This window comes from Rousettus aegyptiacus, unplaced genomic scaffold, assembly GCF_014176215.1.
Source record: "Rousettus aegyptiacus isolate mRouAeg1 unplaced genomic scaffold, mRouAeg1.p scaffold_m13_p_6, whole genome shotgun sequence".
Taxonomy (NCBI): domain Eukaryota; kingdom Metazoa; phylum Chordata; class Mammalia; order Chiroptera; family Pteropodidae; genus Rousettus; species Rousettus aegyptiacus.
Window position 1 is genome coordinate 38,453,919 of NW_023416309.1, and position 16,561 is coordinate 38,470,479.

The window sequence follows — 16,561 nt, forward strand, 5'->3', positions numbered from 1 at the left end:
ATGACCCTCATCAGTAAATCAACAAACAAGTGTTGACGAGGATATAGAGAAAAGGGAATCCTCATGCACTGTTGGTGGGACTGCAAATTGGTGCAGCCACTATGGAAACATTTTGGAGGTTCCTCAAAAAATTAAAAATAGAACTACCCCATGACCTAACAATTCCACTCTTGGATATTTATCCAAAGAAATCCAAAACACTAATTTGAAAAGATATATGCACACCTATGTCCACTGCAGTACCATTTATAATTGCCAAGATATGGAAGCAACCTAAATGCCCAACAGGAGACAACTGAATAAAGAAGAGGTAGTACATATATACAATGGAATATTACTCACCCATAAAAAATAATGAAATCTTACCATTTGTTCCAACATGGATAGAACTAGAAAGTATTATGCTAAGTGAAATAAGTTAAACAAAGATCGTATGTTCTCACTTATATGTGTAATCTAAAAAATTAAATAAACAAATAAAACAGAACAAAAAGAAATATAAAAAGATGAGTATAAATGACTCCATAAAGCCTTTTTCCCAGTAGAGGCATTCCATGACTTAACAGGAAGCATAAAGACTTTCAGAAAAGGTGTCGAAATGTTTCTTTAGGTAAAGAATTTCAATGGTGGCAGTTTCCAACTGAGAATAAGTCACAGAACCATAGATGGCGTGAACTGGAAGAAGGCTTAAGAAATGCCTTTATAAACTAAAAGCCAGAGATCAAGAAAAAGTTAATGACTTAGCAAGCCGGGTGGAGATAAACTATTTCACATTATAATATAAGTAAATGGAAAACACAGGTGAATGTTCACAGTACTTGAGAAGAACATGTCTATTACTAAATGAGGAACACCTGCATAGCTCAAAAAAATCCACACAAGTTTCTCCCCGCTTCAGTGCCTGTCCAGGTACTTGTGACCATCACCTTCCTAAATTTTGACTTTGCTCTTCTCTCAACTGCTTATCCTTTCCTAATTTTTCGTTTTATTTTACTTTCCAGTTATTTTCTATTTTCCTTCCCTTGAATATGTAATATAAGCAATCACTATTTACAGTTTCCTATACAGAGACCTAAGCTCTTTGTAGGAAAACAGCTGTTACACATTAAAAACAAAGTAGTTTATTGTCAACAAAATCATGAATGAAAGAGAAGACACATACCACAGAAATTAAAAAACCATACAAGAAAAATTATATAATACCAAAATTTAATAACCTCGAGAAATGGATAAATTCTTAGAAATATACAATCTTCCTAGACTGAATTATGAAAAACTGGAAAAGTTAAATAAACCAATTAGCAGTATGGAAATTGAAATAATAATATTATTATTAAAAACCTATCAAAAAGTAAAAGTCCAGGACCAATTGGCTTCACCAGTCAATTCTACAAAACATTCAAAGAAGATTAAATACCTATTTTTTTCAAACTCTTCTAAAAAATAGAAGAGGAGGCAATACTTCCTAACTCCTTTTGTGAGACCAACATAACCCTGATACCAAAACCTGGTAAAGGTAACACCCAAAAAAAGAAAACTATAGACCAGTATCTCTCATGAACACAGATGCAAAAATCCTAAATAAGACACTAGCAAATCAAATACAACAACACATTAAAAAGATTATAGACCATGATCAAGTGGGCTTCATCCCAGGGACACAGGGGTGGTTTAACATACACAAATCGATTAATATGATGTGGCTCATAAACAAAATAAAGAAAAATCATATATCGATAAATGTAGAAAAAGCCTTTGACAAGATACAGCACTGATTTATGATTAAAACATTTATTATAATAGGTATAGAAAAAAGTACCTCAACAAAATAAAGGCCATATATGACAAACCCTCAGGAAGCATTACACTTAACAATGAAATACTAAAAACTTGTCCTCTAAGATCAGGAACAAGGCAAGGCTGTCCTCTAGCACCACTGTTATTCGATATAATATTAGAAGTCCTACAAGTGCAATCAGGCAAGAGAAAGATATAAAAGGCATCCAAATAGGAAATGAAGAAGTCAAACTGTCACTAGTTGTGGATAACAAGAATCTCTACATAGAAAACCATGAAGACTCAACTAAAACACTACAAGAAATAATAAAGAAATACAGCCAATTTTCAGGATACAAAATCGATGTTAAAAAAGCTATAGTATACCTATACTTTAATAACAAACTGTCATAAAAAGAAATGAAAAAAAAAATCCCTTCTGCAATTGCAACAAAAAGAATAAAATACCTAGGACTAAACCTAACAGAATATGTGAAGGACAGATACAATGAAAACAAGGCACTATTAAAAGAAATCGAAGAAGATACAAAGAAATGGAAAGATATTCTGTGCTCTTGGATTGGAAAAATCAACATAATTAAAATACTTTATTTCCTAAAGCATTATACAGATTTGATGCAATCCCTTCAGCATTTTTTAAAGAAATAGAACAAAAGATCATCAGATTTGTATGGAAGCATAAAAGACCCCAAATAGCCAAAGCAATCCTGAGAAAGAAAAGGCTGGAGGTATCACTCTGTCCAACTTCAAAATTATACTACAAAGCAATGATAATCAAAACAGTGTGCTATTGGCAGAAAAACAGACACACATGGACCACTGGAACAGAATTGAGAGTCCAGAAGTAAACTCCCATTTATATGGGAAAAAAAATTTTGTCAAAAGAGCCAAAATCATACAAAGGAGAAAAAAAGCCTCTTCAATAAATGATACTGGAAAAATTGGAAAGGTACCTGCAAATGAATGAAATTAGACTGTTGTCTGTAACCACAAACCAAAATTGACTCAAAGAGGACTAAAGATCTGAATATAAGACCTGAAACGATAAATTGCATAGAAAAAAAGAGGTGCTAAGCTCATGGACCTTGAACTTAAAGAGGATTTTATGAATTTTATCTCAAAGGCAAGGCAAGTAAAAGCAAAAATAAATTAATGGGACTATATCAAACCAAAAAGCTTCTGCACAGCAAAAGAAACCATCAACAATGCAAAAAGGCAACCATTCAAATGGAAGAATATATTTACAAATAATGCCTCTAATAAGGGCCTAATATCCAAAATATATAAAGATCCCATTGAATCTAATAACAAAAAATAACACAAACAATCTGATTAAAAAATGGGCAAAGGATCTGAACAGATACTTCTCCCAAGAAGACATACAAATGGCCAACAGATGTATGAAAGTATACTAAACTTCACTAGCTATTACAGAAATGCAAATCAAAACCACAATGAGATACCATCTCATACTTGTTAGAATAGCTATCATTAACAGGACAAGTAATAACAAGTGTTGAAGAGGATATGGAGAGAAAGGAACCCTCATACACTGCTGGTAGGACTGCAAATTGGCACAACCACTAGAGAAAACAGTATGGAGGTCCCTCAAAAAATTAAAAATTGAATTACCATATGATCCAGCAATCATTCTTCTGGGTATTTACCTAAAAAACTTGAAAACATTTATCCAAAAAGATATAGGCACTCCAATGTTCATAGTAGCCTTATTCATGGTGGCCAGCACACAGAAGCAACCAAAGTGTCTTACAATAAATGACTGGGTAAAGAAGATATGGTACATACATACAATGGAATATTATTCACCTAGAAAAAGAGATGAAATACAGCCATTTGTGACAACATGGATGGATCCTGAGATAATCATGCTAAGCAAAATAAGTCAGACAGAATAAGTTGAAAACCACATGATATCACTCATATGTGGGATATAAATCTAAAAGCAACAAACAGACATGACAAATAAATAGACTCATTGACATAGCCAGTGGACTAGTGGTTACCAGAGGAAAGGGGAGTACGGGGTAGGCAGATAGCAGTAAAAGGGATCAAATATGTGGTGATGGAAGGAAATCTAACTATGGGTGGTGAACACATCAAGCAATATATACAACACTTGAAACTCATTGGATTTTGTTGATAAACGTCGCCCCAATGACTTTTAATAATAAAAAATAAAATAAATTCATTTATTGAAATGTAATTAAATTGAGCTACTTGGTATTCCTTAGCATTACTTTCATTTTGTCCCTTTTCCTAGCTAATAATTTGATTACTGTTTTAATAATAAACTTAGATACCATATTATCTTTAGGTATCAAAAATCTGAAATTGCCACATTGCTAATTACACTGATTTTTTAGAACAAAAAAAAAATCACATTTATTTCAATAATGTGCGAATACGCCAAGTCAGTTCACAAAGTATTAAGATATAGCTTTAAGTATAATCGAAACTTGATTTTCAAAAATTAAATGGTAAATAGCAGAAATAAAGCTTCATTTTTAAACAAATTCAAGACACTTGAAAACCTTTAAACTATAACATTCTACTTACATAAATTCAGAATTGCCTTAATTTACAGATGCCAGTAGTACATTGCATTCCAAAAGGACTTCTCAAAGAAAGATTCACCCAACTGGTCAACTCTAGACAAGAATGTAAATTCTTGGTATTGACTATTCCTGATTTTGCAACCTCCTTCATATTGTATCAATTGATGTCATTCAATCCATATTTTGATCTTTAGGGAAATCCTAAAAAATGTTTAAAGTTCAATATGAGGACAAAATATGCTATGCAGAGTTTTGAAATGGTCTATGTATTTAAAATATTTAAAGAGCAATTTCAACTTCAGGCCTATAATATTACTGGGATAAAAGACATAGATTAATAATTCTTCCATTATGTAAAATCTTTTTGTAAGGTTAGCAATGTGGCCTTTAAAACTTACTTATTTCTACACATACAGAACTCAAATGGAAGATAGAAAAAGTTCCCGCTAGGAAGATAAATGTTAATTTTTCTTTATTCCTTAGCAGCCAAGACACATGTTTATTTCTGCTCCCCAGAAGCAATGTTAGCTACTAGTTTTAATTCAGGAAAATGTATATCTTCAGGAAGGTTTGCCAAGATATTTATTTAGTCTTTTTCTCAACCTTCTTCATTTTTTCAGTGTAGGCAATAAATTGAATCTGTTGCAAAAATTCTACCACACCATGTAAATGTTAAAGCATAGTTTCCTATGGAGTTCATGTGGTAAAAATCATGCCATGAACCAGCACAGAAAGGGATGAGATTTTATGGATTGAGTGGAATATCTTAACCACTGTGGACATCAATAGTTTCTAGCAAATGAATGGTCACTCATGCCCGAAGAAGAACTACATGGTCACATAAAAGCATGATTCCAGTGAAAAATCCAATTCCAAGAATTAGGGTTTCCGGGGATGTGCATATTCAGCTTCCATTCCAAATGGAGCCTGAAACTTATAATGAATTTTATGAATATATTTACATATTTTTGTGGAATAATAGCTTATGCGGGATATAGTGCCAAGTATCCTCAATCACTGTACAACCAAAGCATCTTGCCAAAACCATATACCATCTTGGCATTCTTTCCCAATCATAAGGAATATTTAAATACTCTGTAAAATAATAAGTTCCACAAATCGAAGGAAGCTGGGTACAAAGTGATTAAAGAGAAGTACTTTAAAGCATTTCCATTGGTTTTCCCATGCTTCTGGTTTACTCTTTTGAATTTTGTGTTTTTTCATGTAAGGTATAAATCGAAACAAAAATCTAAGTAAACAGAACAAGAAATAAAGGGCCTCATGAACTATCGGGGATCCCCATGTTATAAACTGGGGTATAATTATCTAATATACAGTTTCACGCATTTTAAAATGGTTCTTGCAGAGGGTTCTCAGGTAAAAATAAATCTACATACCCTACAGCCAAGGATGCTGAAATAAAGATGTCAACACTTGCATTTGTTGCCATTACTCAAATCTCTGCAGACAGCTTTATAATTCAACAACCCTCTCTTCTACCCACCTCACCTGGATGATCAAGTGGAGTACAGTGATTTCTTAAAGCACCTTCCTTCCTTTCCATAGTATTCCTTTAGTCTGGTTCTCCTACTCTCTAATCATTCTACTATCTGTATTTGAGGTACCTCTTCCCCTTCTTCCCTCTACATGTTAGTACTCCCCAAGGATCTGTTCCCAGTCCTCTGCTCTTGTCTCTATCAAAGCCCTCTTACTCCTAGAGATTTCATCTACATTTAAGACATTTGCTACCCTCTTTATTAGTCAAGTACTAATTAAATCAACTATTAATTAAGTCTTGACTTATCTCCCACGTTCTAATCGTATTTTAAGATGCCTGCAGAACATTTCCAATTATATGTCTTGCTAGCATCATATGAATAACCTAGTTTCATTATCTTTTCTTCCAAATCAATGATGATCTCTAGTTTCCCTTTCTATTTTAATAGAGGTAAACCATTCTCCCAGATGACTCCAAACCTTGTGCTCTCTCTTGGATTCTCTTTCCTGCCTATTGTATTTTCCTTGATCTTCTTCCTAATATTACTCATAACTTGCTTTTCATTTTTCCAATTTCCAGATAAGGCCCCTTGTTACCTCATGCTTAGATTACTGCAGTACCTTCCTTACTAGTATCTACGTCACCAGACTCTCCCACTTCTCGCCTATCCTACATATGCCTGCCAGAATTATCTTCCTAAAATATTACTTTCATAATGTAAGTCCCCTGATCAAAATATCTTTAATTAGTATTGGCGTCTACAAAAGAAAGTTCAGATTTCACATTCAGGTTCTATACAATCTATTTCCAATTCAAGATTATTTGGGGACTGTTTGGGGAAACTGAAAGAATACTGGACTCTAAGTAAGGAGATAAGGAGTTAAAATATCAGTTCCTGCTACTTGCTAATTATGTGATCCTGGGCAAGTCACTTAGACTCTAAGAATATGTTTCTTTATCTAGATTATAAAGATAAGCAATAATGTTTACATATACTAGGGTAAATATAAATTAAGTAAAAAAATATGAACATTCACGACACATGGTAGGCATTCAATTAAAGTCATATGACTCTGAATATAAAGTCTCTTTCACCTAAAGTTCAACGATTCCCTTTTCTAATCAGTCTCTCCACTCCGATCTAATCCCCTTACTCACTTCTTTCCAACAAGAAAATTCTTTCATTTTCTTGTGCCCCTCTTTTACACCTACACAAATATTACCATCCTTCAAGTTTTCTTCCAAACCTACCCTACTCCATGAAGTCTGTAACAAAAACCTCAGCTAAAAATGTTTGCTACCTATTCTAAGCACCCAGGTCTCTTAACTTAGTAGCTGTCTATATCAATAACCCTTTCATGAATTCAGAACCTATCATTCCAGCAGTATTACATGCACCTTGAGGGCTAGTACTCTGCATTATTCCTCTTTGTATCTCTCATTCGGTCATTCATAGGAAGTCCTCTTTGATGAGGACTTTATACTGAGTTCTAAAGGATTAGTAAAAGCTCCAGGCCAAGAGAGGGAGGAAGAGCTTCCAGGCAGAAGGAACAGCTTGTGTGAAGGTTGTGAGACTAGAAATAGCTTGACAAATTAAAGTAACTGAAAAAAAGAGACGAAGTAGAGAGAATAGAAAGGGATCAGGCTGAAGCAGAGCAAGGTGAGAGAGAAAGGAATGAAGTTCCCTCCCCTGAGTATATTCTACCAAAGTACCACATTTTTAAAAGGCGCCAGTAACAAACCAACTACAGCTAATATTATAATGAAAAGACTTCAGAGGTAGCAATATGAAAGCTGCCAGGGTGACAAAAAGAGATGAGAGTTAAACAGTGGTGTTTTTGTTGGTGTTGGTGTTGGTGGTGTTGTTGTTGTTTTAACTACAGCTTTTCTATCAACCGATGGCCAGGCTTCCTTGGTCCACAACCTCTCTGACCCTCCTTTCTCGACTGAGCTGACATCTAAATCCTTTGAGGCCAGGGTCCATATCAGGAAGGGCTTATCCAGGCTATAGGAAAAAGTTAGATTTTTATGCAAGAGAGTGTATGATCTGATTTGCATTCTAAGAAGTTCACCCTTTGCAATGCGAACTAATCTTAAAAAGGAAGAGCAGTTAGGAGAAGGTAGTAGAATTCAAAATGTTTTCTTTTGAGCTTTTAGCTAGCAGTTTCTATAGAGGCTTAAGTTCAAAAAGGGGAGATAGATAGGAGTAAAAGGGGTCAAATATTTGGTGACGGAAGGAAATTTAACTTTGGATGGTGAACACACAATGCGATATATATGATGTATATCACATTGAAATTTACTTGAAATTTATTTGATCTTATTAACCAAGTCAACCCAATAATTTTTATTAAAAAAGAAAATGAAAAAAAAATGATATGGATACTGAAGCTGGTCTAAGCTAAGAAAAAAACAGAACATTCCAGAAACAGCTTAGCACATACCCCAGCCATCTCCCAAATGAGGTTCTGTATTGGAGTTCATAATACTGTAGACTGCTATAACACAGAAACTAAGAAGTTACATTTTCTTATTTCCACTTAAACCAGTGGAAATCTTCCTTCCATGCGTTTACCCTTATCTAACCCTTCAGCTATTGCAATATGAATTGTTTCCAAACCATCTGAAGTTGCAACTTCCCTGTACTTTGTCTCAACACAAATACAGACTCTTTCTGGGAAAGTCTGAGGAAAGCTCATGAAATGTTTGTATGTTTTATTTAGTTTTTCAAGTGGAAACAACAATAGACATTTCCCTGTTTAAAAAGAAAAAAAAAACAAATCTGTTGACTCTTATATACAAATAACTCAAACCAGCTGACCTTTAAAATGTCAAACTTAACATGTGGTCAAGCCTCAGACAGACTCTAAGTTTGGAGGAAAATAATTTAAATAATGAACTGGTAAAGCAAATAAAGTAAAATATTTGGATGATGATTCAGTTGAGTAATCACTAGTGACCCCAAACTGCCACTTGTTTCGGATAGATGCCTCATAAGATTTTAACTTGGGAGAGTTCAGAAACAACCCAATTATGGTGGGTGTCTTTCCAAATTGACCAGGGGCTAGAAGTAAGATATATTCAAGAATTCTGGGCCTTTAAAGAATACTGGAAACAAGTCTATCACATACATGACTCATTTACTACTGTCTTGAATGATGATTTTTTTTTCCAGATTATAGACTAAAGACCTTTACAGGACTGAAAATTAGGGACTACCCCCTCCCTACACATCTCCTTCTATGTAATTCAAAATAAAAACAGCACTAACCTGTAAAGGAAAAAAATATATATATATAAGAAAGCCTAACATATATCTGGTTTTCAAAAATCTGTGTACCTATTCTCACTAGCAACCTAAGCATATGCTTAGTTTGCCTTTTGGGTAATCTGAACCGTCTGGATCCCCATAGCTATATTGTTTGGTTTCTTATAATTAACATTCTCTAACTATCATAAAGTTACTATCGTGGAAACTCTTATGTAAGTACTATTTTTTTAAACATAAATCAAAGTCGCTTTACATTACTAGAATTAAATGGCTATCTATAATAAAGAGAGAGAGACAGAAAGACTATGACTACACAGTGAAATCCCTGTCGGGTCTTCGCATCCCTCACATAACAGTCAAGCCTGAGCATAGCAAATATGTTTATGCACCACAAAAAAATGTATCTTGGCTTACAGAAAACTATGAAAAGTTTATGTAAGTCAAGCCTTTGTAACCCACAGTTACTATATGAACCTTCCTTTTTCCATTGTTCTTCAGCATCGGAAAGGAAATGTCCAATGCTCACTTCTAGTTCAGTCAGTTAATATCTGCATTGCTGAAGCCCAATACTAACTATTTTTGTTCAAACTTCCCCTACTCTATATAGAAAGAAAAATTCCACAAGCCTGAAGGTGGCAAATGGGGCTTTAACCTTCTCTCTTTATGCTTCTGGTTGTATTTTTCATGTTGTGTCCTTACTTGAGATTAACTAAAAAGCAGCACGACGTGGATTTCTAGAAATTACCCTCCATTTGGAGACAAAATGTGTTGTGGCTTTAAGCCAGCCACTTCCCCCTACTGCCTTCACTTTCTAACCACTGACCCGAGGGTTTGCACTAGAGTGACGTTAAAAGCTCCCTGCAACTCTGACATTTTATAATTACGGAATTGTCTCTGGTTCAGTGAAGGCAAGAAAAGGGTTAGATTAGTGGAAATGATTTGGCAAACCTACTCAATCAAAGTGAGCATATTAACTTAAGTAATGTGCTTTTTTTCTTATCACTGCATCCCTAGACTCCAGGACAGTGTTTAATACAAATAACCTACCTAAAACAGACTTTTTGATTGTCCTAAGAACCTCAAACGACCTCATACATTTCTTGAGTAAAAGAGCATTATTCCAGGATAAGAATGTGTAGAGGAAAATAGTCATCAAACATGTCATATTTGTGAAATGAAAGAAGTTCCTTATGTCATGGAGCTCAGGGTGCTTGAAGAAATGGAGCAAAAAGATATAGTCAGAAACCAAATTATGTGCATGTTAAGTTTTCAAAAGTCATCCCTTCCAAAGTTTAAATGGAGCCAATAAAGCATTTGATTACAAAAGTAATCAAATTTGTATTTTATAAAGATGCCTCTGATTTAATTAAAACAGTTTGTGATATGGTGCACAGAGCCACAAAAATGGAGAGGTTATTTTTATTTCTCTGATTAAGAGCAGTTTAAAAGTTAGAGAAAACAACTATAAGGAACACAGGATTACAAAAAAAAAAAATTAGTTGTATTCATTTGTCCATTCCTTTTACTATTAACCACATTTACTTAGCACTTACCACTTGCACCAGAGTTACAAAGACTAACAACAACGACAACAAAACTCATTCTTTAACAATATAGAATTTGTAGAGGAATTTTAAATGATCTTTATTTTTAATTTCTGTTATTTAATTCCTGTTGTTGTTCTAACATTTTGTTTTTGATTTTGCTTGTGCTCGCAAGTGCAGAGGGTATAATTATACACATAATCATCATTGATATTTGCAAAACCTGTCTTATTGCATTTATTTTATTTCTCTTTATATTCATACCATATTTGAGTCCCCCTATTCTGAAGACAAACGACTGCTTAAATGTGTTTAATATATTTTTCTTTGCTTGTGTTTTTATAAATGTGCATTATTTTGTGAGCATCTATTTTTAATTCATGTAAATGATATTATATTACACATTGTTTTATTTTCTTTCACAGTGTTTTTATGATCCATCCATGTTGCTATGTATAACAACAAATCAGTTGCTTTTAATTGTTGCATAATTCTCCTTGTTGTGCAATCACATTTTATCTATGCACTCTCCCAGCAATGAACACACAGATTATGTCAACTCCTTCTACCAAATAAAGCTGCAATGAATACCCTTTATATGTCTCTTTATGGACCCACATGAGAATTTCCAAGGGGGTAAAACATGAGTGGAATTTCAGAGTCAGAAAGTAAGGATATTCTTTATTTGCTCTGCAGAATAGTGGTACTAGTCTACAATTCGACCAGCAGTGCAGGAGGGTTCCTATACCCCTCATGCTTGTTAACATTTGGCCTTGTCAAACTTCTACCTCTGCCAGCCCAATAGATAGAAAGTAATATCTCATTGTTTTTACAATGTGTATCTTCAAAATACTAATGATTTTGAGCATACGCTTATTAGCTTTTAAGGTTTTCTCCTAATTTTCTGTTCCTATCCTTTACCTATTTTTCTCTTCTTGTAGATTCCAGTAGTTCCATATATACCCAATATATTAACCTCTTGTTGATTATAGGCATTGCCAGTATATTCTCTTCTTCTGTCATTTGTCTTTAATTTGGGCCTTGGGGACTCCAGTGCACAAAAATCCTTAATTTTAATTTATCAGCGTTTGCCTATATGGTTGTGCTTTAAAATTCTGTCAAGAAGGCATTTATTGAGCCATTATTAGTTCACACAGATATTCACTTAATTTCCTTCTATTAACTTTATGAAGTTATTCACATATAGTTCTACTGATTTGTGGTGTCAACTTACTATATGTAAGTAACATACATATATGATTATTTCTTTGAGATCTCTATTCTCCTTTGGGTTGTTTATCTGAGATTGCATCATTATTTACGCAAAAAATAAAACCACTTTGCTACTGTCTTTCCTCCTCTCTCTTTTGTTACTTAGCTCAAACCACCCACATCAGCCCATCCCCCAAAGCTTAAGATTTCCAACAGAACTGCTGGGCCTACCCAAGCCACTTGTAGTGGCTTTTCCATACTAATGGCCTGTCTGAACTCATGCTGAAGACTCTCCTAAAATCTCTCAAAGGTTCACAGAATCCAAACAAGCAGCATCCAGCCTCCGTGTGCCCCATACTTCTTGCTAAGCGGCCTCAAGCTGAGCACTAGCAGCAGCCAGTCTCAGTTTGCAGCCTGACCTCTCGAGGCACCTCCAAGCCCATTAAGGGTGAGAGCCATCTGGAGACTGCTTTGTGGCTCATGCCAGGTGGCCCAGGGCACGGTACAAGCTGTGGCTAAACTTGGTCTGCATTGGACGGAACCCTCCCGGGAGATCCTAGATGAACACACCTGGTAGCCAACTTCAGAGTAAGCCAGAGCACCACTCAACCACCTTGGGGATAATATGCCCAAAAGGCAGACTGTGCAGACCAGAACCCTGCTCAAGTGAATCCTGCTCCATAGGGCCAGTTCCTGCACAACAGCCAGTCTTCACAACCAATCAGTCCTCCCCTCTGATGTCAGTCCTTCCCACTGATGTGCAAACAGCAACCAATGCCCGACTACAATAGAAGGGCACAACCTATACAAGGGCCACACCTGGAGCATCCAATTCAGGTGACCAGGGAGACTGCACCACTGGGACTCATAGGACACCTATTACATAAGGTCACTCTACTAAGACTGAGAGACATAGCAGCCCTACTAAATACATAGAAACAAACACAGAGAGGCAGCTAAAATGAGGAGACAAAGAAATATGTCCCAAATAAAAGAACAGAAGTAGCTCTAGAAAAATAACTAAACAAAATAGAGACAAGCAATCTACCAGATGTAGAGTTCAAAGCACTGGTTATAAGAATGCTCAATGATGTCAGTAAGAACTTCAGCAAAGAGATAGAAAACATAAAAATGGAGATAGAAAACATTTAAAAAAAAAAGAGTCAGAGATAAAGAATACAATAATCAAAATAACATGCAGAGAGAATCAACAGTAGATTAGATGAAGCAGAGAATCAAACCAGTGATTTAGAAGGTGGCAGAAAATACTCAAGCAGACAGTAACTAGAAAAAAGAATTCAAAAAATGAGAAGTTTCAGGGGCTTCTGCTGCAACATCAAGCGTACCAATATTTACATCATAGGGATACCAGAAGAATAGAGGAAATAAAGAATTGAAAACCTATTTCAAAAAATAATGATTGGAAACCTCCCTAACCTGGTGAAGGAAATAGACATACAAGCCACGGAACAGCAGAGTTCCAAACAAATGAACCCAAAGAGGCCCATACCAAGACACATCATAATTAAAATGCCAAAGATTAAAGACAAAGAATCTTAAAAACAGCAAGAGAAAAGCAGTTAGTTAAAGGAGTATCTATAAGACTGTCAGCTGATTTCTCAACAGGAACTTTGTAGGCCAATAGGGACAAAGTGATGTGTTTTTCATCATTCAAAGTCATGAAAAACAAGGACCTACAGCCAAGATTACTCTACCCAGCAGAGCTATCATTGAGAATCAGATAAAGAGCTTCTCAGACAAGAAAAGGCTAAAGCAGTTCTTCACCACCAAACTAGTAATATAAGAAATGTTAAAGGGACTTATTTAGAAAAAGAAAAAGAGGATCAAAAATGTGAATAATAAAATGGCAATAACTACACATCTATCAACAACTACTTTAAAAATAAATGGATTAAATCAAAAGACATAGGGCAGCTGAATAAAAAAACAAGACCCTTACATATGCCTACAAGAAACTCATTTCAGATAGGAAGACAAACACCAACTGAAAGTAAAGGAATGGAAAAAGATATTTCATAAAAATAAAAATGAAAAAAAATTCGGGGATGTAAGCAGTACTTATACCACATAAAATAGACTTTAAAACAAAGGCCATAATAAGAGACAAAGAAAGACCAAAGAATCCCACTTTAGGGTATTTATCCGAAGAAACCAAAAACCCTATTTTGAAGGGTCATGTGCATTCCATATGCTCTTTGTGGCATTATTTACAATGGCCAAGACGTAGGAGAAAACTGAGTGTCCATCAACGGATGAATGGAGAAGGAATAGGTGGTACATATACACAATGGGATATTACTCAACCATTAAAAAAATGAAATCTCGCCATCTGCAACAACGTGGAGAGACCTAGAGGGTGTTATGTTGAGTGGAATAAGCCAGACAGAGAAGGGCAAATGCCATATAATTTCACTTACATGTTGAATATGAAAAATAAAATAAACAAACAAAACAGAAACAAACTCCTAGATACAGAGAACATTTTGATGGTTGCCAGGTGGGACAGGGTTAGAGGAGTGAGTGGAATAGGGGAAGGAATTAAGAAGTACAAATTGATAGTTATAAAATAATCATGTGGCTATAAATTGTAGCATAAGGAATATAGTCGATAATATTGTAATAACTACGTATGGTATGAGATGGGTACTAGATTTATCAGGGTGATCACTCTGTAAGTTATATAAATGTCTAATCACTATGTTGTATACCTGAAACCAATATAATATTGTGTTTCAACTGTAAATGAAAAATTTTTTAAAATATTAAAAAAAGAGATTTCCAACAGAAGAAAGACAATCATCCTAGTTGTACTTTCTTTATATCAACTCCTACTTCTAATCAGCAATACAGAAAACATTTTGGTTTCCCATAAATCTTATTTGATGCAGTTATCTCTCAATGTATTTATAAGAGACGTATTTTGGGGGACAACTCCATATGAGTATATTCCTTGTTTTGAGATCAAAAACACTTTTGATACAGGTGATAAATTATATATGTTGATTTCTGATTCATGTAATAGTAACACCATCATGTTAAATTGTGTGTGTATTTTTCTAGATTTCACTAAGTAACCAAAAAAAAAAAAACTTGTGAATTTGTTTCCTTGTAAAGACTGTAGTGGCTTCTACAGTACAATATAATTTTGCAATGATTTGTAAAAATCAAGTGGGAATGATAATATACTACACTAATGAACTATAACATTAGGGCTTATTGTACTTTCCATCAATCCGATACTATAGTAACTCTTGCCAAGAAAATCCTCACCAAAGTAGTAACCCCAAATTGACAGTGTTTGCAGTTTTCTGTTTGAGCTATATAACCATGATTGCAAGTATGTAAAAATTACCTGAATAAATAAGCAATCTTCTATCTAGAAGTTATAACTCTAAGACAAAGAAAGAAACATTTCAAAAAGAGAAGTTACCCAAGTAAAAGCATCAAGCTGTTTAATAATTTCAGAATAAGTATCCATATTGCATATCATCTGAGAATGTTCAAGGAATTTTCCGCCCACAAATAGCTTTGCCTCTGAAGGTAAATTCTCACATACATATACTGAAGATGCCATCTCCAAAGTAAAACACCTATACCAACAAAACTTAAAATGGCATCTGCTATGTAAACAGTAATTCTGAACTAGATGGCCCTGATAATCACATCTTAGTTTTAACAAAAAGTAAATTTCAAATATGGTTTACCAAATGTAAACTCTAATAAGAATACAGTATTTTTTTTTCACTTGTTAAATATGCTCATGTTTTTCATCGGAATTTTCCAGAAGTGTATTTGGTTAATGGTTTCAACCTTCCTTTCTATGTGTCTCTACTGTGCAAATTGTTTATAATAAGCAAAATGGACAAAAATAAAATAATTTATTTTTTTAAAACTGTAGTCTTCAAATAGCAGCCCTCATCATATCCCATATCCCTACAACCAACACCATTATACACACACATAGTGACAAAAGAGAAGTCCAAAATACAGGGGAGCTTGAATGAGCAAAAAGAATGATTTGTAATACCAAATAATCTTTAATGTGGGATTTTGAAAGACTGCAGCAACTTTATAGAGAAGATAATTACCTGTTGATCACAGAGATTGTGAAAAACTGAGTTATGTGTTAGGCATGGTAATTCAACTTTAGGCACTGATATATTCATTATAAAGTAACTACAAACCTTATTGCCTTGTTACCTTTTACTGTTAATAAATATCTCTCTAGCTACAACCACTAACTGAAGATTGACTACAGATATACTATTTTGGAAGCAAGAAACTATTACTTAATAAATATAATATCAAAATTCTATTAGTGAGAAAACAATGCTATTAGTTTTCTTGTTCTGGTATTCAATGTAGCAGTTTTGTAATTCTGGTGTTTAATACAGCTGATGAAATGTTAGACTTATCTCCTTTAAATGAATAACAACTATATGAAGGCTAAACTATGAAAATAAAATATGTTCTAATTTGGTTTTAATTTTATCTTCTTCAATTGTACTTCCTAAGTAAATTCCTTTTTCACTTTTTTTTTGAGTACTGCTTTTCATGAAACTGTATTAGATTAACAGAAAAACTGCAAAACTGTTAATATATCTGGCAGAATCACTGTGTACCCTGATACATACTTAGAAAG

General features: G+C 34.3%; 1 protein-coding gene and 1 pseudogene across 10 annotated transcripts in view; both read right to left on the bottom strand.

Annotated features, from left to right (window-relative positions):
• HPSE2 (heparanase 2 (inactive)) overlaps window positions 1–16,561 on the bottom strand; it is a 577,707-nt gene that overhangs the window by 370,910 nt on the left and 190,236 nt on the right. The window lies entirely within an intron of this gene.
• On the bottom strand, window positions 3,681–8,165 carry LOC107520391 (annotated as a pseudogene).